General features: G+C 34.4%; 1 protein-coding gene across 3 annotated transcripts in view; it reads right to left on the bottom strand.

Moving 5' to 3' along the window:
• The window catches only part of ARHGAP15 (Rho GTPase activating protein 15), a 604,646-nt gene that overhangs the window by 308,464 nt on the left and 268,303 nt on the right, over positions 1 to 27,879 (bottom strand). The window lies entirely within an intron of this gene.

The raw sequence follows: 27,879 nt of genomic DNA on the forward strand, positions 1-27,879 counted from the left end.
ATATGTTGTTTAAAAAACACACTTCAATACACCAAAATATTTTCTTATATTCCAGTAATTGTCTTTCTGGGAACTGGGAGACCAGGATCATTTTGAACTGCTCTCTATAAACTGTTTTTTCATGTCATAACAAATACATTATTGTTTTAATAATAGAACGATTAACTCAGAGTAGGACTAAAGTTGAATTACTCCAACTCAAGGAGAAGCAAGTCAGGAAGTTCAGAATGATGCAGACAGTACCCACTTAAGTCAGAACCTAAGAAAAATGCACCCGGGTGTGTCAGAATTCATTCTGCGCTTTTGGCTCTTTCCTGTTTGTCTTTTTCAAATCTAATAGTATCTCTATATTTGATTTCCTTTTATGGAGGGCTGTAAAACAGATTATTTACCAAAGAGACGAATGCAGACTTTTCCAAAAGGTCATTCAAATGAATAACATTTGGCTATTTCTACTTTCCTATCATAAAGATCTATAGGAAAGTAATAAAGGACTAATTTCACCCACAAAAGGAGTATATTAGAATAAAAGTTTATTTACATATTTGAACCTCTCATGGAGAGTATTTATCAAGTGAACATCCCCGTTCCAGACTCTCAGAGCTATTAAGTAGTTGGCAATATTTAACATGTAACTATACGTTTTTCATTACAGCGAATCTTTTCCTCTCCAGCATCGTGAGAGAAGAATGTGACCCTATAGAAACAGAGCAATGCTCTTTATTTCACACATAAAAGGCTACTTAGAGATGAATTTGATTAGAGTGGGTGTGGACACGCTTTCTGTATTAGGCCATCAATCAGAACTGTGAAGATTTTCCCTTTGTATTGACTTTTTGTTTCAACAAGAAGATGAACATTTCCCGGCTACTGTCACACATCAAGCAAGGCTTCAGAGTTTTAGAGGACTGACATTTCAAAATACTCAATCAGGAGCTAGTCACCTCTTCTCAGCCTTCCTTGCTCTAAATCGGAGGTGAACACTGACATGTGCCCACAGGTTCAGAAAATCACAAATCATGCTTTAGGATGTCTCTATAATTTTATCATTAAAGTGACAATTATTACCCAAAATAGCTCACTCTGAAGGTTTCAATGATTCTTACGGCAATATTTAATGACCAATGATCCTGGAGTTTTAAAGAAATCTTCAATTACACACATACATATATATTCTCTCATCATTTATTTTTAGAAAAAACGATTCAGAGATGCAACATCACACTCAGGGCTGCAACACAACCATTCTTGAGTGAGATGCATTCCGACGTTTTACAACTGTAAGGAGAGGAACTCTCCAAGTATATGCAATTATGAGAAGTGAAAGATTAGAAAATAAGAGGAATTTAATTATCCACATTAGAATTTGACAGACTACAGGGGCCAATTGCTCTTTTTTTTTTTTTTAAGTAAAATTGCATGTACGATTTGGGATGGCTCAAAATAGCCTCCAAATAGTCCTCTGTTTTATGTATCTATTAAAAGACAGTTAAGCTGATGTTTGCCTAATTATCTGAACACCCTAGCAATGTTCTTTACTTACATAAAGTTCCAAATATTTACTTTATAAAGTGTTGCCACAGAAATAGCAATCTAGAAATATAAGGTCTCTTGTAACTAACCTAAGAAAACTGGTAATACCCTTGACCTCTACCTTCCTCCTAATCTAAATTTAAATATTTTGATTATGAATGTATTAAATAACATCACAATTTGTTAACACACACAAAGAAATATGAATTAGCCCAAACACAATGTACAATCTAATATATTTCTCCACCATTATAAATAAACCATTATTAAAATTGTAAAAAGAAGAATTTCAAAGTACAAGAAGCAAACATAATTAGATTTACTATATTCTGAGGGTTTAGGAAAGAGCTCACAGTTCAGTTTTCAGTCCAGTAAATTCAAACAGTGATAAAATGTAAGTACTTCAGCAGTACATTTGCATTTTTGGTGCATGCTATGCAGTGAAAAGGAATCTTTTATTGCCAACACAACCAAAAACAAAATGTATTTTAAAAGTTTCTTTATCCAAATATATGACTGCATTAATTGTACATAAGCAGTGATTTATGAATTCATTTGAGGACACAGGATCAGAGAACTATATGAATGCAATTCATTCAAAATATACTATCAGAAAGATACAGTTCACATTCTTTCCTCTGTCTTCCCACTAATCTTTCCAGTTACTAGGCAGTCTGGAGAAGTCTGCTACTGCTCTCTACAGTTTAAATGCATCCACTTCTTAATTACAGTCAGTAATTGACTTTGTTCTGTTCTATCCCAGACATTCACAGGAAAGCAGTTTCAAAGTCTTTGCTCAAGTCCATTTAATTCAGCTTCCTAGCCACATTTTACATTACCTCCTTAAGGTTTTCTGCTAAATGGTTTGCTGAATCATATTTGCAGTTTGAACAATCAAAATTTCAACACTCTTGGGGAAAAAAGACATCAGTAAAGACTGTTAGCTTTGACTAAACCTTTTGATTGAACAATTCCTGATGACAATCTAAAGTGATGTAATAACAGGCATAAAAGATTTGATATTAAGCCATGCTAATGTATTCTTTCTATATCATGTTTTGCTTCCGTGACAGATGCCGGCACAAGGTGAATGAAGAAAGAACTTACAGCAAGCACAACAGGTTTAGGCAAGAGTGGCTGGTCTCCATTTTGTTCGAAGCCTACTTTAGACAAACATGTCTTGAAATCCCTCCTTGCCACCAACTCCTATTTTGAGCAATCTTAGTGAAATGTGCTAGTGTTGTCAATAATAGATATCTTTAATTGCCTGTCTGGGGAAATTTGCCTCAAACTTTTCACACTCAATAAGGATCTGTTTGAATTCTTGCTGGTGACACATGGATGTCTAGGAAATCATATGAATGTATCCACTGGGCAACATGAAGAATAGACACGTTCTTTAAGGCTTTTGGGTACTATTTCAACAATAGTTTTCCTCTGGGCTAGGAACCTATGTCTGTGTCCTTCTTGTGGTTCCTCTGAAGATGGAAGCATGTTATCTCCCAGCTCCAAACTCCACCAATAAGTGAGAAGGAGAGAAGAAATTTGTTGTTCAGGCTTTAATTAACACATGGAATATTATTATGCTAATTTAAACATCTTTGAGGAGTTTTAATGAATAATGTTTATGTTTATTTAAGTATTGCCCTTTTCAGTATCGTCAATTAAGTATCGCCCTTGTCAATATACAGTCTGGCATTTAGTCTTTCCTGTGTTCGATTTTAATTTAAATGAAAAGTAATATGTAGAATGGCATTAAACTATTAAAAATTTCTGTAATTTGGCTTACCAGAATAGAAACAAAAACTTTTTAGAATTTCACATTTTTTCCTAATTATAAGAATAATTGTATTTATTATGAAGAATTTGGAAAAAATAAAGATAGCAAAAAAGCAAATTCCAGCTATTCATGACTCCACAGAGTAAACACTATGGACATATTAATTTAGTTATTGCCAATCTTTTATAAATAATAATCAAATGTATATGACAATGATTCATACAAAACTTTATGCTATGGATAGATACCTTATCAATAAAACATATTTGATGGCTAAATATTACTGGCTATTTCCATTACACTTGATCTCAAATGCATGTTCAGACTATCAAAGGTGCAAGAGATAATGAGTGATATGTGTTCCCCTCTTTGATAGTAGCACCTTTCCTATCACAGAATAATTCCACAAATAATTCTTTGTTCAGGAGACTGAGAGGGGTGTCTCTGACCAAATATCCCCCTAGTCATCAAGGACTGATTAAGCATCCATTAAGTGCAAAGCACATCACTAGAAGCTAGGGGTACACCCCCCCCAAGCCTCAAGAGCTCACAATCTGTTTGCATAAATAGGACATATGCATATAAAGATAAATAACAATAGAAAATAGCTTATACCAAGTCCCAGTGTGAGTGGCACAGACAATGCTCATGTCAAGATTTCAGAGGAGGGAGTAATTACTGCAGACACATTCACATCATGGAATTATGCATAAACTGTTGGTCATGATACATTATTTTTTAAAGGTTGATTGTATCAGAACTTTAGTATATTAAGGATACGAAAATACTACCACTTGGTATGCAAAGTGATATCAGCTTTAATGATCTCAAAGCACATAATAAACATTCTTTAAATGCAGCTTCCCTCCACTATCATAAAGTAATTTTGCAAATGAAGAAAATGAAGCAAATGAGAATGTCATTCTATCAAATTGGCATCATTTAAAATGATAGAATTAAGAGATTACAAAGATCTTGATTTCTAGTTCACTAGTCCTCAGCAAAAATCTTATACAGTCAAGGACTCTATGCATATGGGAAAAGGAATATGGTGATTTGGTTTCAGTTGTGAAATCTGGAATGCAGATCTTAGAAAAAAGTCCCTGTTTCTTTACTGTTATGTTAAAGATAACCCAATTTTATAGGATCACCCAATATCCTTATTCAGATGTTTTCATCTTTTTTTTTCCCCCTGAAAAACAACTACTCTCCTACTATGAAAAAATATATCTAAAACAGGATTGGGGCATCCAAAAACATTCCTTCAAATCCTGGAAAGGACTAAAACAATCCTACATTTGAACTAGGTATCATTCATATTTTGCTTATGATCAGTCTTTGAATATGAACCAAAGGAGAATTTATTCCATCTTAATGAAGCTGAAACTATATGTAGGAAATGTGTAATAAATATGCTAAATATTCAAACAGTCCTAAAAATTGTTAAATGATATGGCTACAAGGATTCTTACAAATAAGTGGATTACCCATTTAGGAAGATGGAATTTAATTACTATTGTATTTGGAGACACTTTGGACTTCATGATGAAGTCATTATATTTGAATTAAATTAAGTAGTATAAAAATTTATGTCAAAATATACTAAATTCATTTGAAGTGAATATAAATTATTTTTTGAAATTAATTTTGGCTCTATCTTTATTGAATTCTAACAGCATAAAATATAGGTATATATTTTGGCTACATTATAGTGAGAGTTCAGACCTAAAATTGAAGAAATAATGCTTAAAAAAACCCTCAGATTCACATTTTTTTCATCTTGCATCACACTCCACAAGTATCCATTTGATATAGCTGATCAAATAAAAGTTGTCATGGTTATACTTATAGTTAAATTACTTGGTCTCAAAGGCGTTTATGACCACCAATGAAATTACATTATCAAGCTGCATGCCTCTCTCAAATTACAGTCTGGTTTGAGTAACTCCTAACATTTTTCTTAACATGTTGAGCAAAGTTAACATAAAACTATGGGTAAAATATCACTTAGAAGTAAAAGGTCTTCAGGGTCCCTGGGTGGCTCAATCCTTAAACGTCTGCCTTCAGGTCAGGTCATGATCCCAGGGTCCTTGGATCTAGCCCCACATCGGGCTCTGGGCTCAGCGAGAAGCCTGCTTCTCCCTCTCCCACTCCCCCTGCTTGTGTTCCCTCTCTCGCTGTGTCTCTCTCTGTCAAAATAAATAAATAAAATCTTAAAAAAAAAAAAGTAAAAGGTCTTCAATTTGTCTTTCCAAAAATGTTTCTTGTTAAAACATTTTGTGAGAAAGTATCTGCCTTGTGTTCCCAATGTTGCTAGATGTTAAGTAAATATATGCTGATTATAAGAAAAAAAAAGTTGCTTTGGCAACTCTCTTATTAAAATGCATTTGTAACCCCCATCTGTCATGAAAGTTTTGAAAAGTTTGTTTACTTTGGATAGCAGCCTTATCCAGGGTTACCCTAGCAAACAATGATAGCAGTCTTCAGAAGTTGTGTGAAGAACAAGCCACTAGGGATCCATTTTTGTTTTAATTGGCACACACAAACACTTTTCTGGTCTGTCAGGAAGATCAAGCTAATATGCATGGAGGGTGTTATATTCTTAGCTTTGGGGAGCAGTAAAGCTCCCTTTATTTAAGTAATTTAAATGATAGACTGCAAAAACTTCGCAAGTCAGAAAAATGTTTTATACTTTCTTAGGGAATATTTGTTTTAAGCAACGGAAAACGTTCTACATATCTAAAGATGTTGAACCTTATGTTATAATTACCCTTTCTTTCTTCTGACTCCATGAAATATTCTTAAATCTACATGCTACTAAATAAGGTTAGCCACCAATGGATCCTGAATTTCCACAACTCCCCCTGTATTAACAAATGTGTGTTCATTAGTTTCCAGATGTTTATTGGATATGTTTTCAATATGTTTGGGCTTGATTGATTTGCATGTACATTTATTGAAACTCTCAGTGGTGTCATCATATCAAAATAACCTGCCCATGTAAGCAATTTCTTATTTAATGGAAAGTAAACAAATGTTAGACTACATAACAAAACAGATCCCCAAGTGAATTTCAAAATCTAAGGTTTAAGGCCCACCTTTCAAGAAACAGTGCTTTTTAATTGAAATTGAGTTGTACCTTTGACACCCAAATAATTTGGTTCATGCAGATTTGTTCTGCATAATAAAACTGTCCCTACAGTGAATATTCATATCTATATCACTTGCCCACTCTACCTTTCTATTTGTTAATGAAATACCCAAACCCCAAATTTATGTCAATCAAATAAATGTTAAACAAAAACTCTTGTGCTTTCTTTTATCAGTAGGAAAATGTTTTAAGTACTGAGAAACAATCTTCTCAATATTCATGAAAGAATACTATCTAAGTAATTAGTAGATAGTTTAGCAGTTTCCACAGTTTTGTAGGCAGCTACACCAAAATTTTGCCTGTGGTGCTCATATGAAAAACAACAGAAAAAGTGACTAATCGAAGCAGTTGGTGTACAAAGATATCAGCTTAGAGTTTTATTGCTGTTAATGTTAATTTCTAAATTTGGGGGAGTAGTTGTCTCTGGGTAAACTAATCATCCTAGGACTCATGTTTGCTGGTACCCACCACTCAATCAGTCACTGCCAATCACAGATCAGTTTTTAATCTGAGCTATGTTCACTGTGCAAAATTACTCATTTAGTCCCATGACATTTGGAAACTGCAGCTCCCACTATTTTCAAATTGGAATGATTTTCATTTTGTCTGTTATTTATGCAATGCCTGATTTAAAAAAATTAACAAGTAAAAAAGTATAAATATAAAATCTCCCTTTCCCCAAAGTATACTAAATTATGGTCTATCCTTCAATATTTTTTGACCCATGGATTAACATTACATATGTACTTATAATGAAAATATCATGTCATGAAAAATTTTTATGCACATAAATATCTGTACTACCATCATCTCCCACATGGATTCAATAACAATATCTTTTGATTTCCCCACCATCTCATCCACACTTTCTCTTCCTGTCCATATTCCATATTGTAGCCATCGTCTTCTTTCTGAAATTTGTATCTAATCATCCTATTCCTCTGCTTGATTACATTCTGCGACTCCCCACAGATGTTACATTGCAGTGCAAACTTTAATTCAGCCTCCCAGACCCTGTGTTCTCTGCCACGTACCCATACTGCAGCCCCCTGCTCTATATTTCCCTTTGCGTCTCTATGACCCAGCCATATTGAAATTTTTTTGTTCCCAAGCTGTCCCATACTCATTTTCATTTCTTCCCTTACGGTAGGTTTCCATTGCCCAGAACCCTCTGATTCCTCTATCATATCATTCAGATCAATTTAGATGTCACCTTTTCAGAAAGGGTTTTCTGAAATAGATATACCTCCTATGCGCTCCCATGATATCTTGATACTACTTTATTATAAAGAAATATTGGTCTGCATTGCAATTCTCTGTTGATTTCTCTGTTCCCCCTACTACACTATATTCACTCTGAAGCCAAGGGCAATTGTCTACTTAATGTGTGGCTGCACAACCCACACCTATGAGGCATTAAGTAAATAATAAATAGATGAACATTATCTGCCTTCTATATTTCAGGGAATACATTATATGCTAATGTTAGATATGCCACAGTATATTTAATTCATCCTCCATTGTAAAAAAAAAAAATTATGGTAAATAAATTTATATTTAGATTTAGCCAGTTGGACTCAGTGTAGATGATCCCAATTTTGTTGGCAACATCCAAAACATCATAGTCAGGGGCCAGCCGAACATAGGCTTTTTTCTCTCCATCAAGCCTGATCAAAGTGTTAACCTTGGCCATGTCAGTGGCCTTCTTTACAACCGTTTAATCTTGTGCTTGTTGATTTTGACATCCACAATGAACACAAGTGTGTTGTCGGCTTCTATTTTCTTTATGGCTGACTTTGGTAGTCCCGCGGAACTTGATGATGGCATAGTGGTCAAGCTTGTTTCTCCTGGGGGCTCTCTTCCAAGAATATTTGGGCTGCCTTTGGAGATGCAGTGTCTTGGCCTGCTGGAAGGTAGGTGACATGCAGATCTTTCTTTTGTGACTATGGGCGTCTTTAAGTACCGTGTTCTTGACCTTCAAATCCTTTGCTTTGGCTTCAGTTTTGGGAGGGGCAGGAGCTTCCTTTCTCAACTTCCGTGCCATCTTCATGAAAGACATACATTGTAATACAATTTTAAAGGTTGCAAAACCATTGTGTTCTTTTAGGCAATCTAAGTAGTTTATTTTGACATCTACTAATACCACTTTTATCAGAGTAGAGTAGGCAATCCATTACGAAGATTGAGAATGGCAGTCTGAGGTTATATTTTCCCATCACTCAACAAGTTCTAGACTTCAGACAATAGGATTAAATTTGGAGGAGTCAGGAAGCACCAAGAGTGGGTTTATATTTCCATACATATCTCTAGAATAAAATGTTCTTGATTATACTGGGTTGATACTGTGGGAAATTGGATGAAAGTTTAAGATTTTCAAGAGTTAATACTTAGGTTAATGGGTCAAGTCTTTAGAGAACCTCAGTGATGCAAAGGTGCTCATTGCTTGTCAATCAACATTGCAGCCATCAATTTCACTAAAACACGATTAACATCAATAAACAAGCAAACTGTAGGAAGACAAGTGGCAATATTTATGTTACCAAGAGTTTTATTTAAAAATATTAGCTAATTAAAGATACAGTGACTTAGGCAGAAATGGGTAATTGTCACAAGTTTATTACTTACACGTTTCCCATTAATAAGTGCTGAGATTGCACAACAAGAATGAAAGATGTTGCAGTATGTATCTCTATGCTATTGTAACATATTTGGCCATGATGATGAGTGTTTATAAAACATTCAAGAATTGTTCCATGTCTACTTACATTAATGAGAACACCTGTTAACTTTAGTGCTGTACAGACTTATTTGCATTAGATTCAGGTTTTTGCATACTGTACATCACTTTTTGAAACAATTAGATGCTTATAGAGAAATATAGCTGAGTGAAAAACAGCAGCTTGAATGCCTTCCGGCTCAAGACAATTCAATTCCAGGTTTCAGTGAAACACAGAAATCTGCCGAATTACAATACTGACAGAAGTGAAGGTAGGAGTATTATTTATATATATATATATATATATATATATATATATATATATATATATATTACATTCAGAGAACAGAAGATACATATTAAAATCTGCGCTTTAATCTTCAAGTAAAATCACAACCAACTAAGTTTCCAGACAAGGATGCCAACCAGTAAGAAATGACAGTGCCGTCACAAAATGGATTCTCCGTAATCTTGGGGACTTCTTACCCAAGGATGATCTCTTTACCAGTCCCAGAAAGCCAGACGATTTCCACAAGTGAAAATGCGCAGACCACTGCTCACTTGGCATTGTTTACAACTGTTGGCCATAGGGCCCTTTCCATGTGAGGACAGCCCTGAAAGGAGTGAAGGAGCTGAGGACACTCTCCCCGCTCCCCTGAGTCTATCACTTCTGAGCTCCCAGTCACAGCATAACCCAAACCTACCCACTTTTTCTAAGTTATTATATCATAATTCCCTTAGAGAAGCCAGTGAGTCTGCCTTATTCATTACTCAGAAAAAACAGTAGTAACTTTTGTAGGTCTCACTCTATTGACACATCTGTCTGCCACTCCCCATAGGATGTTAAAACTTCTGCGATTTAAATATTTTCAGTTATTGAAAAGGGAGCACTCGCACAAATCTGTGGATTCACAGCCTCTATTATCATCATTATATTTAAGAGGTGCAATATTTACATCAAAATGACTCAGTTGGTGATATATTCTAAAGATAAATGTGTATTTATGATCTGAAGAAGTGTGATTTATAACTACTTTGTCAGACATAAACAGAGTGCCTCTGTGCTATTCTAGTAAATGCAGATTAGCCAGGGCACAGATGAACTCTTTTCATAGGATTAATTCTACCTTGACCTGGGAAATGAGGGAACTGAGGATTCCCCTTGGAGAATGTGTAGATCACAAGGAAGAATGGTATTTATTTCCTTCTCTACTGGCTCACTATATAGTCGGGGAAGAATAACAAATATTAGGTGAGGATTTGGGGATCAACTAGTGAATTTTTTTAAGATTTATTTATTTGATGGGTTAGCCTGGTGATGGGTATTAAAGAGGGCACGTTCTGCGTGGAGCACTGGGTGTTATCCACAAACAATGAATCATGGAACACTACATCAAAAAACTAATGATGTAATGTATGATGATTAACATAACAATAAAAAAATCAAAGAAAAAATATTTATTTATTTGAGAGAGAGAGAGCTGCAGGGAGAGGAAGAGAAAGTCTTAAGCAGACTCTGCACTGAGTGTGGAGGCCCATGTGGGGCTCAAGGTCACGACCCTGAGATTACGACCTGAGCTGAAACCAAGAGTTGGGTGCTTAACTGACTGTGCCACCCACATGCCCCTCAACTAGTGAATTTTTGTTGTCTGGAATCCAAACCTATGTAATTCAAGAAGTTAATACTATAGTAAAACCTTACTTTTAGATTCTGAAAATTTTGAAATTGTATTTAACCAAGTACTTGACAATCTAGATTTTGTCCTCCATAAAGTAGCATCATTATTCATGAAAGATGATGCATTAAGCATATGTGTAATTAGGATGTTCACAAATGAGGAGAAATTTCTCTTTTCTCATAAATTCTAGGCTCAAGTAAATTGAAAATTTTGAATTTTTTTTCTGAAAATATGCAAAAATGATAATTCTGCCTATTGGAGAAAATCCCTATTTATTCAAAAGAGTTATCTTTAAGCAAACATACAAAAAGTATCGAGCATTTTAAAAACTATAGTTTAGTGGCATATTATATATAATACAATGGTATATAAAATATAATTTAATGGTACTTAAAAAAACCACTTGTGATTATATGGTAGACAATGGCATCTGTCAGTTGAGCAACAGGACACATATTTAATAATGGAGACATTTGACATTTGGAATGACGTACACATTACTCTATACTAAATATGTGCAAAAATAATATTCCTTATTCCCCCACCCAGCCAAAATGATATTTGTGTTAAAAATAGAACCATTTAAAAATGTTGGACTTAAAAAAGATATTGGTTGCATTATTAGTGACTATATAGGGTGATTACATAATTTATTGCCTAAATTGTGACAATTTTGAAACAAAAAGGTATTATTAATAATTACACCAGGACAATAGGTCTACCTTGTATACATTGGGACATATGGATCACTATTTATCATACACAACAGTGGGGAGCAATTCAACAGCCACTGATCTTTAGGGACCTAGAGAACTCCTATTAATGTCAAATTCTAGGAAGTGTGAAGTATTCTAAAATAAGTTAGCAGTGACCTTTGCTCTTAAGAAGCTTATAATCTAATGTGACAAATAACAGCAACATGGGAAAACAATGAGAAACAATAATTACGATTTAACACGGGGCCTATATACTCATTTTTAAGGAACAAACCACAGTTTCTCTAAGGGTAAACTGGAGTCCTCAGGGAAGAAGGTTGGAGAAGGTTCTTACAAGGACAGATGAGACTTAGTAGAAGAAAAGGAGGGGAGAAGGAAGGTGATGGGAGCAGTTTGTGCAATCAATGAGAGGCAGGAAAGAACATAGCATCTCCTAGAGGACGTTCAGAAGCTGTTCCTAAGTCCTCTTTGTGGGTTCTTTTCCCTTGGTTCATCCTTAAATGGAGGTGTCCATCAGCATTCTCTCCTAAGCCTTGATTCTTCTCACTTAGGGACACATTCCTGAGTGACATTATCAACTCCATTTTGTTTTAACTGGAGTTATAAACTGATAAATCCTTAATTTATATCTCTAGTTCAGACATCTTTACCTGTTTAATATCTATTTGGTATCTATTTCAATGTAAGCCATGATTATCCCTGGTCTGATCTCTCTACTACTAGTTTGGGTTTTTACAAGCCATTCTCTACATCCTCTTATTAATGAATTCTTGATTTCATCCTTGGAGATCTTTATAAGTAGATTCTCATGCTCACTGGGACCTAAAGAATTGGACTCTAGGAGTAGAGCCCCGGAATCTGTTTACAGAGCTCCACATGCAATTTGAAAGTTACTTGCTGCTCTAGACTTTAGGTAGATGATCTCCAAACCTATACCTGTCACAAGTCATTTAAAAGTCACTGACTGGATTCTTATTATCTTAAAGACAAGCCTAAATTCTCTAATATGGACCACTGAGTGCTTCACGACTTCTCTCTCTTTGTCTCCAACCTTTTCTCTTCAAGTCCTCTACTTACTAACTACATAACTTTGAGCAAGTTATTTAGAATCATTGTGTCTCAATATCCTCACCTATAAGCTGATGAAAATTATAATACCACATAGGACAATTGTGCAGGCCATATGAGATATAATTCAGGAAAAGAATTTAGCATAGTACCTCGTACATAGTTAGTACTTTAAAATACTATGGTTATTGTTATTTGATTCTTTGGGTTCCCTGGACTTTTACAAACTTACTCTTTTCCTTCAGGAAACTAGCCAAATATTACCTGCTCAGGAAAGGCTTTTCTAACCTCAGTAGGTCAAAAAAGAAGCATCCTTCTGGTCGTCCATACCTACCTACTCCATCGTGGTGTTTATCCCACCATTGAACTTACCAAATCTCTTGTCTGATGTTTGCTACACGTTAAACTCCCTGATGATAATGACCACGTCATGTCCCCAACACTTAGCGGATCATCTGGAACACCATGGGCCCTCAAGAAAGGGTTAGGGAATGAATGGAAGCTCAGTTGACATAGGTTAATACTGTAGAGTTGTAGTATTCAGATAACAGAAGACCTTTACATTTAGAAACCGTGTTTGATTTGTTCCATTAAGCAAGAGGAAAGCAATGCTAGATCCCTGAGCAGATCTATCCGTAGAGCTGAGCATAGGGTCAGAGGGCCAGACGCATTCGCCTAAAGCTGGATCTGTATGGCAACTGCCCTAATCGCTGGTAGGACTCTGTCCTCCCAGGCTGTGCCAGGGCAGCTCTTCTGAAAAGACGATACACCACTTCTGTCTGATGTAAGTGCCTCTTCCATTGTCTCCTGGGCTTTCTGGTTCCCAGCCTTTTGACCCTTCTTTTTACACAGCTCAAGCTGCTTGCTTTACTGCCTTTGGTTTTAGATGCTACCTCGTGAGATGCTTGTTATTTGGATTCAGATCTTTATCTCACCTCAAGGTGACGTGACATGATCTCCAGTCCTGATAAATAAGAATACACCCAGTTCTCATTCATTGAAGTTCAGCTCTTTATGTGTATCCTTACCCTGTTTCCTGGCTTCCGATTCCCTAGTCTGGTGGCTTACAGAGTGCACCAGACCCTCTCAGCTGGCAGGAGTCCTTTTTCCAATACCCATTTCAGGAACTGGGGCTCTGCTGAGCATCTCTCTGATTCTCTCTCCCTGCCCCCCTTCTTTAACTCCACCTTCCATCTGCCTCATCCACCTAAATTACCAGACACGTAACCAAACAATAATCCATACTTGCATTCAAGGCAGATGGTCATATGAGTATCTGAAAATGAGCCATTTCAGTGAATTCATTGATTATCAAATTGGCCTGGGAAATATTCTTGTCATTTCAGGTTGGAACTCACACTCTAACTCTAACAGCCTGGGCTGTATTCTGTCGTCTTAGTTTTTGTTTCTGTATTCTGTCCAGCAGACACACTTCCTTCCGAGATTATCAGTTTGACTTTTCCCTAGCACCGGTCTCAACTGTAGTTTTTTTGCCTGCTTCATCAAGGTTGTTCTATTGCCATTAACTGCATTTTTCCTGATCCCAAGAAATAATCCTAATCCCTGAATAAATGATGTGATTTTTATCCCCTAATTTCTGAGGCTCACTATGAACCATTGTGTGGTTTATCATTCTCCAGGAACATGAGGAGCAGGGCATTAAACAGAATATTTCCCCATCATTACAACCAGTATCTGGCTTATAATTTGCTACTCTTGATGAATGGGTCATGGCACTGGATTCATATTTTCCTGAATTTCATCCATAAAGTTTTCTAAAAATGTTTGAATTTTAAGTAGATTAAGTTTATATGTAGCATGTGAATTTACCTGAAAGCAGATGCGGGAGACATTAATAGAAGAATTTATTTCAAAGTTAACGAAGACACTGCCCAAGAGGTATAGTCTCATGATGGCTTTCAAACTTTTTTGATCAAGATCCTTGGTAAGAAATATATTTTACATTGCCAATTCATACCTCTTCCTTGACTCTCTCTCCCTCTCTTTCTCAGACAGACACAATTCTATTGATCTGTCTATCCATCCATTCGTCTATTATTCTACATATAATATTCAATACATATCCTATAAGTTTGTGTATTTGTGTGTATATATGTATATATCATATACTGAAACAATAGTACTTTCCCTTACAATAAGTATATGAGATACTGTATGCATTTCTATTCTAGTCTATTATTCCTTTAACTGATCTCTAAAAAAAAAAAAAACCTGGTCCCAACTCACTAAATTGATTTCTTCACCCACTAAATGGTCTTGAATGCAATTTGAAGAACACTGGTCTAAGGAGTAATGAAAGATGAAATAATCTTCAAACTCTGCTCTTTGACTTTCTCTCTCTCCACCCCTTTCTATCTCTGTCCCCACTGGTTTATAACATGCTTCAAAATGTCTCCATATATAATTTAACAGTTGAATATTTAAACCTATGGAAAGACTCCAGAATATTTGTCACGTTTTTAGCAATTAAGCCTGAGGGATCAGTAACCCTATGTAGGGGATTCTGCTCTGATAAGTCATTTCCTGCCTTTTCAAAGTAGAATTAGGATGTGGTTCTTTGGGATTTGGCTTAGACCCTGGCTTTTCTAAATATACCTTAAAGCAAGAGTTTTCTTTATAAAAGAAGAGACAAAGACTTGGGTGTAATGTGCTGTTTGGAATACATTCGAGATACCTCACCGTGATCCGAAGAGAGAAAACCAAAAAAGTTAAAAGCCTGGTAAACTATCCCAGGCAGAGAGGGCATCTATTTGTTTTTAAGCCCTAGGTATTGAAACAATGAGCGCGCTCCACGCTGCATCCTGCAGCACCATGATACAAAGTCTGGGAGTAGTTATTAGCGTGTGTCTGTGTGATGGGAGACGGAAAGCTAAACATTTTAATAGTGTTATGGCCTCTCCTTCTCAAGTTCCCATTAATGCAAATACAGCACATGTGGTTTAATTCCCAAGAGCCTTGTAGGACACAAATCACAGATGTGGAATAAACATTATCAGAGAATATGACTCCATGGTCTTCTCCTTGCCTTCAACAGATGCCCTTATGCTCCCATGATGTCAGAAAGATACCTGATATGCTATCTTGAAGAAAATCACAGAAAGTCGGGGTTCTCAAAGGGCTCATGATGGCAAGATTTGAAAGTAGGCTCCAAAGACTTCTTGGTAAATTATGGCGGAGGCTTGGACTACATCAAGGTTTTCAGAGAACACTCACTGCTATGATAACTAAATATAGCAAAATTTACTCATCCTTTAGGCATCAAAATTACCAGAGATGTCTATATGCTCTGTGTGGAAGACAGTGTTCTTGTAATGTAACCCAGACAATATAAAGGCAGAAGGCTGACAAAATGGAGCTGGTCTATTTCAGATATTCAATAAAATTTCCCCCAACTATCCTGAATCTTCTGTGCCATCTTCCACAAAACTACAGCTCATGGTGATTGCTGCTCTGAGATCACAATCTTTTCCTTTTCTGTTTTCCATCCTCTCCCCATGATACTCTTTCCCAAAATTCTCAGGCTTAAAAATGGAGTAAATTGAATCTCTGCAATATAACTCATTATCATGACTATATTCTAAAACTGCCACTATATTTGAAAAACTTGGGTAATTTCCTTATATATTGATGAACTGCATTACCCATAGATGGGACTTCAGCATCTATATGCTGACCTGACCTTAAAACATATTGACAATATTGTCAATTGTCATGTAATGTGATTCTAGGAGCATTAAGAAGCCTCTTTGGATGACAAACTAAACCCCTAAATCTGCTGTATCAGGACTGGAAATGTAATGATCAGGTTATTCCTTTAGATGAAGCCTTTTAAACAGTTAAATGGAAGGATAATCTTTTTGTATAGTATTTGTTCAGATATTGGTATAATATGTACATTGGAAGATGTATTAAAATAAATTAGTTCTAATAAATAGTTTTTGAAAATATTAAAAATAAGTAAAATTAGAAATATGTAAAATGAAAATTAAACCCTACCTCTAATCACATTACTCAAAGACAAGCTTTTTGATACTTAATGTACTTCTTTCTAGATTTTTGAATGTGGATGATACATATATTTTATATTAGTCATATATGGGTCAAATTAAATATACAATATTGTATCTTGCTTTTATTTTTAAATAAATAACATTTTTTGTTAAAATTTATGATTTATTTTTCTTAGAAGAGATTCTTAGAATTATTACATCACAAATACACTTTTGGAAGGCTACTGAAAGGCATTCCTAATTACTTTTTAAAGATTGTTCTCAGTTGTGCTACCTCACTAAAATTAAGGAATGAGACCATTTCAAATCATATTTTATCCTAAGTAATATAATATTGTATGTATAATTAGTATTTTTTTCTTAGAACTTGTTGCTGGTATTCTTTTACATTTTTCAAATATAGGATTTTTAAAATTTATTCAAAGAGTTCTAAGCTTATTAAAACTTGGTCATAATTGCTACAAATATTGTCCCCAGTTTATTTTGAAAGTCACTTCTAAAAGTGTTATTTTTAATTTTTACATTGTAAAATTTAGAATTGTTCTTTTGTGATTTTTCCAATTAATATTTTAATTCTTAGAAATTCCTAACCATCCAGATATCAGATCTTGACTCATAATTTTTCACTATTTGTTATGATTTTTTAAACATTTGTATACTTCTTCTTAAATGTGTTTAGTTTTATGAGTACACAAGAATCTACTGTTTTAAATTTTTTTCCAAATACTGTATTATAATAGCACCATTCATTAATTAATCTTTTCTCTTCCTATAGTTTTGTGATTCTCCTGTTATCATATAGATATCATGGCCTTTTTGTGGGCTCTCTGTGTGTGATTTCTCTCTTGACTTACACTATTTCAAATTTTAATTGTTCTTATTTTAGATTTTCCCTGTATCTCATGGGGTATGTTTCAACTGTTATTCCTTTTATGATTTTTTAAAACGCTTTCTAACTCTAAAACCTATTTTTTTTTAAAGATTTCATTTATTTGACAGAGAGAGAGAGAGAGAGAGCACGCACAAGCAAGGGGGAAGGGCAGAGGGAGAGGGAGAAGCCGCGGACTCCCCGCTGAGCAGGGAGCCCGACATGGGGCTCCATCCCAGCATCCCAAGACTCCAGGATAATGACCTGAGCCCTAGGCAGACAGTTAACTGACTGAGCCACTGAGGTGCCCAACTCTAAACCTTTCAAATAAACTTTAAATTTTTTTTCTCTTCCCCACAATATCTCCTTGGGATTTTGATAATATTATATATTAATTTGGAAAAGATGCAAAATTTGCAAATAGCAAGACTTCCTTTTCAGAAACCAAGTATGTCTCCCTATTTTAAGGTTTTGCTTATATCTCTTAGTACATTTTTATAGTTTTACTCATATAGACACGTATAGTCTTAGGTATTAAAAACAGAATTTTGATAGAAGAATGGAGAGAAACTTGAGGTAATATGTATTTTAGAGAAAAAGGAAAACTATGACTCCAAAGAGAGAAAATGCTCAGAACAAGTAAATGGGGAACATTTTTTTTGTGTGTTGCAGCATTTTAGCATGAGGCCAACAATTTCTTTCCTGATGACCCCAGGGAGCCCCAGACCATTCATTCCCCTGTCCCATTCATTGTCTGGCCCATGGTGAGCATTCCCTATAGGACACAGTCCATGTAAATAACTCTAAACTAACTAATGGAATAATCTAATCTAGAGCCATGTTCATTTTCTGATAATAATAGAATTATTAATATTCAAAATGTACCATTTCTACTGATCCAACTTTCTTGTTCTTAATCAGGGTAGATAAAACCCCTCCCCATCAGCAGCTGCAAAAACATTTGTCTAATTTTGGACCAGTCTCTACCTCTCTCCAAATATCTCCCCGCTGAGCAGAGAGCCTGATGTAGGACTCGATCCTAGGACCTTGGGATCATGACCCAAGCCAAAAGCAGATGCTTAACCAGCTGAGCCACCCAGGTGCTCCTGAATTGAGTGATTGAGTGATTGAGTGATTGAGTGATTGAGTGTTTGAGTGTTTGAGTGTAATGATGTTCTTTTTAAAAAAAATATTTGCTTTATAGGAAGTGATTTTGACCCCCTTACAATTATCTCCCATATATCTGCTACCTCAGTAGCTATAGGCAATTAACTGTCTCTCATGAATACTCTCTTTTCCTGGCTTTTTCCTAATTCCGTAACTTCTTCTCAGTCTTCTTTGCTATCCCCCTAAAAAACATTTTCTTAACTTAAAATTTCATTTTATTGCAGTGTAACTACTGATATTTGTTTAAGTTGCTCACATAAATCCAGTCTAGCCAAAAGGGAAATGTGAAGTGTTTCTAGCAATATAGGCACAGTTGGTGTGCCCCACCCAAAGGCCTTCCACTGCAGTTTACAGAAAATCTAAATGTAGTTAAACCACAAACTGGCTGTTCTTATTCTCTGGGCCATAAGAGATTTTTGAAATCTTTTGGTTTTTTTAAAAACCCATTAAGTGTCGATCATGGCTGCGAAGACCAGCGAGCTGATTTCTGAAAACTAAGTTAGGCAATTATTGGACATAATTTATCCTAAATGATACTGCCATCAGGAAGACCTTGAGGTAGGGGCTCTTCATGAGTAATGTAAGTGCCACTTGTGCAAAAATAACTGTGTTGTCCTCAGAGCAGTAGTGTGCTAGAGACTTCATCACTGCTTCTTCCTTCTCCATAGTACTCAGACCCAAGAGCTGAGAGGAAAATGCTTCCTTTGGGTCCAAATTCTTATTCCACTCTAACCACTTCCCAGGTGCCCTCAATCACTAACTTTTTTTTTTTACCTTGTTTACTACCTACCTATAGATATTTAATCCATTTTCTCTATTACAAAAACCGATGATACAACGAACACTTTGGGCATATAACTATTTACACACGTGCAAGTGCATGATAGATTCTTCAAAGTGGAAGAGCAGGATCCAAGATGATAGACAATTAATTTTTAATAAATTTTGCCAGATTCTACTCCAAAACAGCAATTACACTAATAACAGTCTCAAAACTGGACATTATGGATCTTTCAAATATTTATCAATCTGATGAGTGAAAATTGTGTCCCACTGAAGGCTGCAATTCTATGACTTTTAGTGTTGGTAAACAGTTTTCCAATAAATCCATTAGCAATTTTAATTAATTTTTAGTTTACAATTTCTTTCAATGTTTGTTTCCTCAGGTTGGCATGTTTCTTGTCATGTTTCTCCTTCTCTTAATCATTTGGAGGTGTTCTCTCTGTATCTGTCCTTCTTGCAAATATATTGTTTTCACCTGTCATTTTTCTTTTCCTTTATTCATACTGTTTTTAGTCATATAGACGATTTTAATTTTATATGTTCATATATGTCAGGGGCATTTTGTTCTTCTAAAAGTCTTTATTTCTATTGCTGGCATACTTTTGTTTTAAGCAGGTATTGAATTTTATCAAGAGTTTGTTTTTTTTTAACATTGAATAAGAAGGTCATTTGGTTTTTCTCCTTTAGCGAATTATAGTAAGAATGAACAAAAACAGATTTTTCTCATGATGGAGATATTTCTCTCTTGGGATTAGTATTTCATTTGGTTAATAAGATTTGATTGCTAAAATATATTTAGAAATTTTACCATCTTATTCATCATTATGATTTGCTTGCAGTTAGTTTTCTTTTTGGAGCGATCCCTGTTTGATTTTGTTTTTAGGTTATGCCAGCCTCATAAAATAAATTGGGAAGCTTTCCACATTTCCACGAGAAAGTGTTTATATAATATGGGGATTGCTTGGTATTTGAGTTTGGTGAAATGTATCTATAAAAAGTGTTTGTTCCTGATGCTTTTCCAGGTATAGATACTTTATTACTTTAAAAAATTCTTTTATGATAAATTTCTATTTAGTGTTTCTGTTTCTTGAATAAAATTTGTAGATTTAAAGTTGCCTAAAAAATAATACATTTCATCTAGGTTTTCTGAGTTCCTTAACCAACTTTTATGCAAATTTATTCAAAAGTCATTTCTTTTTTGTAGTCATTTTCTTATTTCTAACATGTCTTTTCTCTCTCCTTGATTAGAATTGCCATTTTTACAAATTTATTGTTGTTTCTTTTTTAAGAGAGCAGCTTTTAATTTTATTGATAAAATCTGCTTCATTTTTGGTTAACTCCATCATAATTTTTTGCTTTTATCTTTGTAAGTTTCTCAATTACATTTTATTTGGTATTATTTTGATTTTTTATAACTTTAATCTTTTAAATCTTTGTTAAATTATTTATATTTTTATTTCTAAATAAATGCATGAAGTTGATAAATATCTCTTTAAAAACTACTTGTACTCCACCATTATTTTTGTCATTAAACAAAAGTTTCAGGCAATGGCTGACTAGCTTCAGACCAACCTCTGCCAGAGAAACACACACACACACACACACACACACACACACACTCACACTCACAACATACACATACTACTTCTCTTTGAAGAAACTGAACAACCAATAAGGCACAGAAAATTTATAAACCAAGTTTGTAAAGAGAAAGGAAGCCCAGAGAAGTGAGCTCAGAATTTGGTCTCTCTTTCCTTCAGATATCTTTCATGTAAAAACTACGGATGGTAAGATGAGAAGTCCATCAGAGTTGGTAGTGGTCTCACAGGACTTGAGGAACAAAATTGGAGTTTAGGATCTACCATGGTGGAGAGGCCCTGTGGATTTCAGTTGGAACCCAGAAGCATTCTGCCCCAAGAACATTAAATGAGCCAGAAATACCCCAGCCCTTACAAAACCAGAAATCTAGTATTGAATTAGCATCACCTCTACTTGGATAAAGATGATCTGCTCCTAGTCTAAAGCACCTGCCATAAATAAAAAATAAATCCCCTCTGAAAGAAAATATCAACCAGATTCTTAAATTATCTCTCTTTTCATACATAATGTTCCACACTTGATTTAAAAAGGTAGGTTTGCAATAGGTAAATGATTGACAACAAACAGAAAAAAATTGAGAAAAATAGATCTAGGATCAATCTAGATATTCCAGTTGTAAAACATCATATAATATATTCAAAAAATAAATAATGAGATTGAAAGTTTTGACAGAGAATGCAATTGATGGATAGAATGAAATGAATTTTAGAACTGAAAATATAATAACTGAAATTAAGATAAATTTCCAGCAGATTCAATATAGAGAGAAAAATGAACTGAAATTAAGTCAGAATAAAATATGCAGACTGAAGCACAGAAAATAAAAGAATAGAAAATAGTGAGGAGATCGCAAGTTACAAGAAAAGGTCTGTGAGATATGTAATTGGAGTCCCAGCAAGAGAGGAGAGAGAGAATGGGAAAAAACTATATTTAAAGCTAGAGACAGAATTTTCCCAAACTGCTTAAACACATCAAGCCACAGATTCAAGAATCACTGCAAATCTAGAGCAGGATAAATACAAAGAAAACCATCCGTAGCATATCACAATTAAATAGCTGAAATCTAGAGCCAGAAAAAAATCTTAAAAGCAAACAGGGGGAAAAAAAGTGGTATTAAGTGGCAATAATGAATTACAAGTTCATATTAGTAGGAAAAGTTAATTCTCATTAGAGTAATAGGAGAAAAACACATAAACAAGTTATAGCCAATGTGATAACTATAATAGAGAGACAATGTCCATATATAGTGATGCGAAGTCTGGGACTTTTGTTTTGGTGAAAAAGAAATCGACTAATTCATCATCTTCACACAGCTAGTTAATGATTACCCTAAATACTTATATTTAGACAAGCATTTTCTGTTAAGTTTTATAAATACAAAACTAAAGGCTGTGGGTCTTAAAATATAAATCATGCCATGGTCTTTAAAATATATAATTTTCAAAGTTCTCTAAATAATATAGCCTTTCCTACTATATTCACATTTTCATTATCACTGTGATTGAAGATAGCATGATCATATAAATCATTGTCATCAACAGAACCTAACCCTAACCTTAATTAACCCTTACTTCCTTCAGATTTTATTCAAATGTCACCTTTTCTAAGGCCTTCTCTGGCCATCCTATTTAAATTTCTAATTTTTGCTCTTGGCTTTAATTTTCTAATTGTCACAGCAACATCATTATACTACATATTTTGCTTTTATCTTATTGTTTTGCCTATTTCCAGCCTCACCAAACTGGAATGTAAACTCCATGAAGGTGAACTTCTTTTCTGTTTGTTTTTTGCTGCATCCCGGTGGCCATCCTAATACCTGGCACATAGCTGTATACCATGGTTTGGCACAAAGAAGATGCTCAATTAAGTATTTGTTGAATGAATAATCACACATTTCACATGTTTTCCCCCTCCAGATTGGAATGTTAGTATTCTATCCAGAATACTAGAAAATGTTGACATAGAAGAGGATGTATTGTAATAGACAACCACACAGACTACTGTCGATCAATGAATACATTAGTCCCAAAGATGAATTTTTGACTATGTGCATGTTTCCACATCAGTAAGCTGATGAAATGTCAGATGTAGCTTCAGACTTCCAAAATAAATAATGAAGTAGTTTTTTCGTGTTACAAAGAATATTCCATTTTATGAGAATTTACCATGACTTTATGTGGCAAATTTTTACAATACATTTAAATTAAAATATTATCAATGTCCAGATTTTATACATTACTTTCTAAAATAATGCATGTGAATACTAGTTTCAGAATGACTTTTAGTGGGTTTTTAAAAAGTTATCTCAATTTCATTTACATTAAAAAATACATAATAGGGGATATATAGGTGAATAATCATAATTCTTGTCTTCAAGGAGCTTATATTGTGATATAGGAATGATCTTAAAGCACGTAACATTTACATGAAGCTCAACAAGTTTGATTAAATAAATGGGTAAGCCCAGTTAAAGGACCATTGGAGATACTCCCTTGTGAAATTAACGCTTCTAATATGTGTCTCCACTACTGTTTCTGACATAAATTAATAAGATTCTATTTGGCTAAAAAAAAAATTCTCTCATTAGTGTCCCATCAAAAATAGCACCATTTGCCTCATTAAATTTAATGAGGTGGTTGTTGTTGTTGTTGTTTTCTCATTGGTAGGTGTGGGTGTGTGATATATGTGTCAATGTGTTAGACTTGTATCTTTGAAGAACATGCTTTACGTAGACTATTCTCTGAGCTAACATTGCTTTACAGTAAGCTATTTCTAGAAGGTGGTGGCACCTTAGTGGGTTTGGTAGTACATCTTTCACTTCATCCTGAAAAAAAATGAAAGTGTCAGAGACCAGTGCCTTTTATATCAAACCCTCATAATTAAACAATGTTATTATCAGGATATTTTATATTGTATGTAATACATGTAAGTTACATACTTGAAACCAAGCTTTAAAGAAAAGGAATATATCCTCCTCTTCTATCGATAGTCCCAACTAAACAAAAATCTCAATAATAAGGGGTTTGATGCAAGCCAGCAATATTCCTCGCCAAATAGCATGAATATTTTTTTTCTTTTGAAGGGCTAAAATATTATGTCATTATTATAGTGATCAAGTCTTCTGTTTTCAACTTATAAAAATTAACATGAATGTTTTATACTTATATATAAATTCTAATCAAATGCTGCAAATACCATCTGTATTTAAAGAGATCGCTTCTTGTCTTTTTTGCAATCTACAAAGTAGAGACTTAAATACGTACATAATGTTGATGTATTTAAAAAGCATATGCAGTGTCTGTGAAGGTTTTTAATTCATTTGAACTTATCTTTGGCAAAAATGATTTGAGGACTAATTAGCATAATTAAGGGGAAAAAGAGATCTGAGAAATTAGGTGCTAGACAACCCTTAATCCAATCTCAGCTTTTAGATGGGATTAAACAATTCTAAGAGGTAATAATATGTTCTCAAAAATAGCTGCAGACTTAGATACCTGTAGCCTAAAGCTAGAAGAATCTTTAACAGTCTTTACAGAGTTCTCATAAGGAAGGAATAGAAGAGAAATCCAGAAATAGGAAAGTACACGAATTCAGTATGTGGATTAAAAATGAGGGAAGGAAGCAGGAGGGGAGAAAAATAAGGAGAGAGAGAGAGAGAGAGAGTGGGAGATTAAGACTGCCAAATAAGAAATTTGCAGCTTTCTTCAGATTAAATACTTTGAGTCTGAATACAGCCAATTCTACACTGAGAAGATCAATAAGCAGAGAGCATGGCATATAGGATTGTACACAGACACTGCAACTCTTGTTCTCATTCCCTCAAAAAAAGAGTGAGGATAAACAGATGAAAAATAAATAGAAGTCAGATTTGAAAATCCCACATCAGAAGAAAAATTCTTCCAAGCAACAGGAGAAAATGTCATCCATAAAATGCTACACTCTCAGGGAAAAAATACAGGAACTTGGACCTATTGAAACAAGGACACAAAAAGAAGCATAGATGACCAAAGAAAAATTGGTTTAGCAAAAACAGAAAATGAGAGTTTTCAAAGTTTAAAAGAAGAATTGAATACTAAAATGGAAATTATTGGAGAAATTAAACCACAATAAAGTTCCAAAGAGGGACGCCTGGGTGGCTCAGTTGGTTAAGTGACTGCCTTCGGCTCAGGTCATGATCCTGGAGTCCTGGGATCGAGTCCCACATCGGGCTCCCTGCTCAGCAGGGAGTCTGCTTCTCCCTCTGACTCTCTTCCCTCTCGTGCTCTCTATCTCTCATTCTCTCTCTCTCAAATAAATAAATAAAATCTTTAAAAAAAATAAAGTTCCAAAGAATGGGATAGGTATAATGACATGCTGAAGAAAACACATAAAAAGAATGAGACCAGTTATCGGATGTAATATTGGAAAGATTTAATAAAGATGGTAGAAAGAATACAACCATTAATTCTACTTTCCTGCCATATTCCCCTCAAAGCAACAAAAGCCAATATCTATATGAAGACTATCCTAAATTTGTTTGTTTATTTTTTCTTTTCTAGTAGGGGGAGGGAAAGCATGCTAAGTATTTTGGTGCCTTTGCATCTGAACATAAACTTGAACATAACACTTTAATTTTTACCAAGACCTGTAGGTTTTGTCCATTATTTTCTGAATATGAAAGTCAATATGGAGAAGTCTGAAGCTAGACTGTTTTTTGTTCTAATGAGTGACTTCATGTTTCCAAAGGCCTACAGTACTTTTTTCTTTATCCACAAAGCCTGGTAATTCAGCAAAGATGTCTCTTAGTATTTAACTTCTATAACAAAATTTCTTGGGACACTTTCATTTTATCTACTTGTAATTAAGGTTTCTCTCTATTTCAGTGAAATTTTCATCTGTCACATCTTTGGATATTTCTGTTCCTTTTTCTTGAAATTTCCTTTTTTCAAGTGCAACAGTGATGAGTGTATAACATCTCCTATGTTGTTTTCTCCTATCTATTGTCTTCTATAAATGGAAATGAATGTGCCTCAGTTAATAAATTTTCTTATTACTTAGTATTTTGATCACACCCTCCCAGGTTTTGTAATCTAATGCTCATTTTTAAAGTCCATAATTCCAGTTTTTATGTCTCTTTTAACCCAAATATTTTCAAGAGTGTGTTCTGTTTGTTCAGACGTTATTACTTTCAAGGAAGGAGATTCTTTTCAGCTATTTTGTTTGCTTTTACTTACTAATCATAGGACATCATGGTTTAGAGACATGGCTTCTACATTTTAAAAGTAGAGCTACCATATGGTCCAGCAATTCTACTTCTGGATATATTTATGAAGGAAATAAAATCACTATCTTGAAGAACCCTCATGTTATCGCAGCATTATTCACAACAGGCAAAACATGGAACAAACTAAGTGTCCATCAGTGGATAAACGGATAAAGAAAATGCAGTATACATCTACAGTGGAATACTGTGCGGCCATAAAAAAGAAGGAAATCCTGCCATTTGTGACAACATGTGTGAAACTTGAGGGCATTAGGCTAAGTGAAATAAATAAAAGAGTTCCAAACAACCAATCTAAACAGTTCAAAAAAAATATTTTCAAGTGAGAAAGGAGTATAAAATAATAGACCAATCTTAATTAAGCGAAAACAGTCTGAAAATTAGAATGACAGAAAAATATACATATTGTATACCTGACAATAAAAAATGTCAAGTCTATTGTTAATTTATGACAAAGTGAGAGGAAGTAAACACATTTCTCATTTTACACAAAAGGGAAGTCAATTCTGCTTAAGTCAACAAGCCAATTATTAATTTCCTAGGGGTAATTGCAAGAATAATGCATTCTCATAACAGTGGAAATAGAAAAAAACAAAATGATAAACAAAATTTGAGGAAGACCGCAATGGAAAACAAACAGAAGCCAAATAGAACTTGCTAATAGGCACTCATTTATTTTGCTGTAGGGAAGTCTATCTTATATTATCAAATTTATTAAATGTGCGTCCTAAAATGCATTCTCCCATCACAAATTGGTATAAAATTCATTGAAAGGATTTGTTTGTATTTCAAATTATTTGCCTAGAGATATTTTGGTTTTCTAAAATTTACCTTAACTTCCTAAAAATTATCTTTATACTTTTGAGTCATTACAAAGAGAGAAAAATCTATCTACAAATTGTGTTGAAATGGAAGTTACACACTTTGATACCATGAGTTTCATCTCAGGTGACCTTTGAGAAACTCTATACAGTGTATCCCAACAGCCTCTATCTCTTGAGAACTTAAGAGAACTTAAAGAACTAAAAACCTAAGATGTAAGAACACCAGGCATAAGTTCTTACCACTAAGTAATAATAATTTTCATTCATTTTAACCAAGGGTCTCCTTATTTACTTTTTCTTATTTTGTGAGCTCAATTCAATTAATAAATTTTCATTAACACTGTTGCCCAGTGAGGCATCCATCTTACTTTATTGCTTTGCACCAGATCTTCTCTAAGAACCATCCCTCACTTGTGCCCACATGGTAGGAACTCCTAAGTGTTTGCTCACTGATGAATAAATCAATCATCACTTCATTGTTTATATTGTATTTAAGCTGAACAAAGGTTAAATGAAATAGTATTAAACTAATACAAATCTAGTGGAAGCTACGTATGAACTATTAGACATTACAAGTATAACATGCTTTAGGAGATAAACATGTTCCTAAAAATAATATAGATTTTTCTATTAGATTAACTTAAGTGACACCCATCAAAATTTTTAGTCTATAATTTGATTTCTATAGCTTTCTGTCAACAGAT

This window comes from Eumetopias jubatus, unplaced genomic scaffold, assembly GCF_037043125.1.
Source record: "Eumetopias jubatus isolate StellerSeaLion01/CBP00866 unplaced genomic scaffold, mEumJub1_p1.0 scaffold_3, whole genome shotgun sequence".
In the NCBI taxonomy this organism is placed as follows: domain Eukaryota; kingdom Metazoa; phylum Chordata; class Mammalia; order Carnivora; family Otariidae; genus Eumetopias; species Eumetopias jubatus.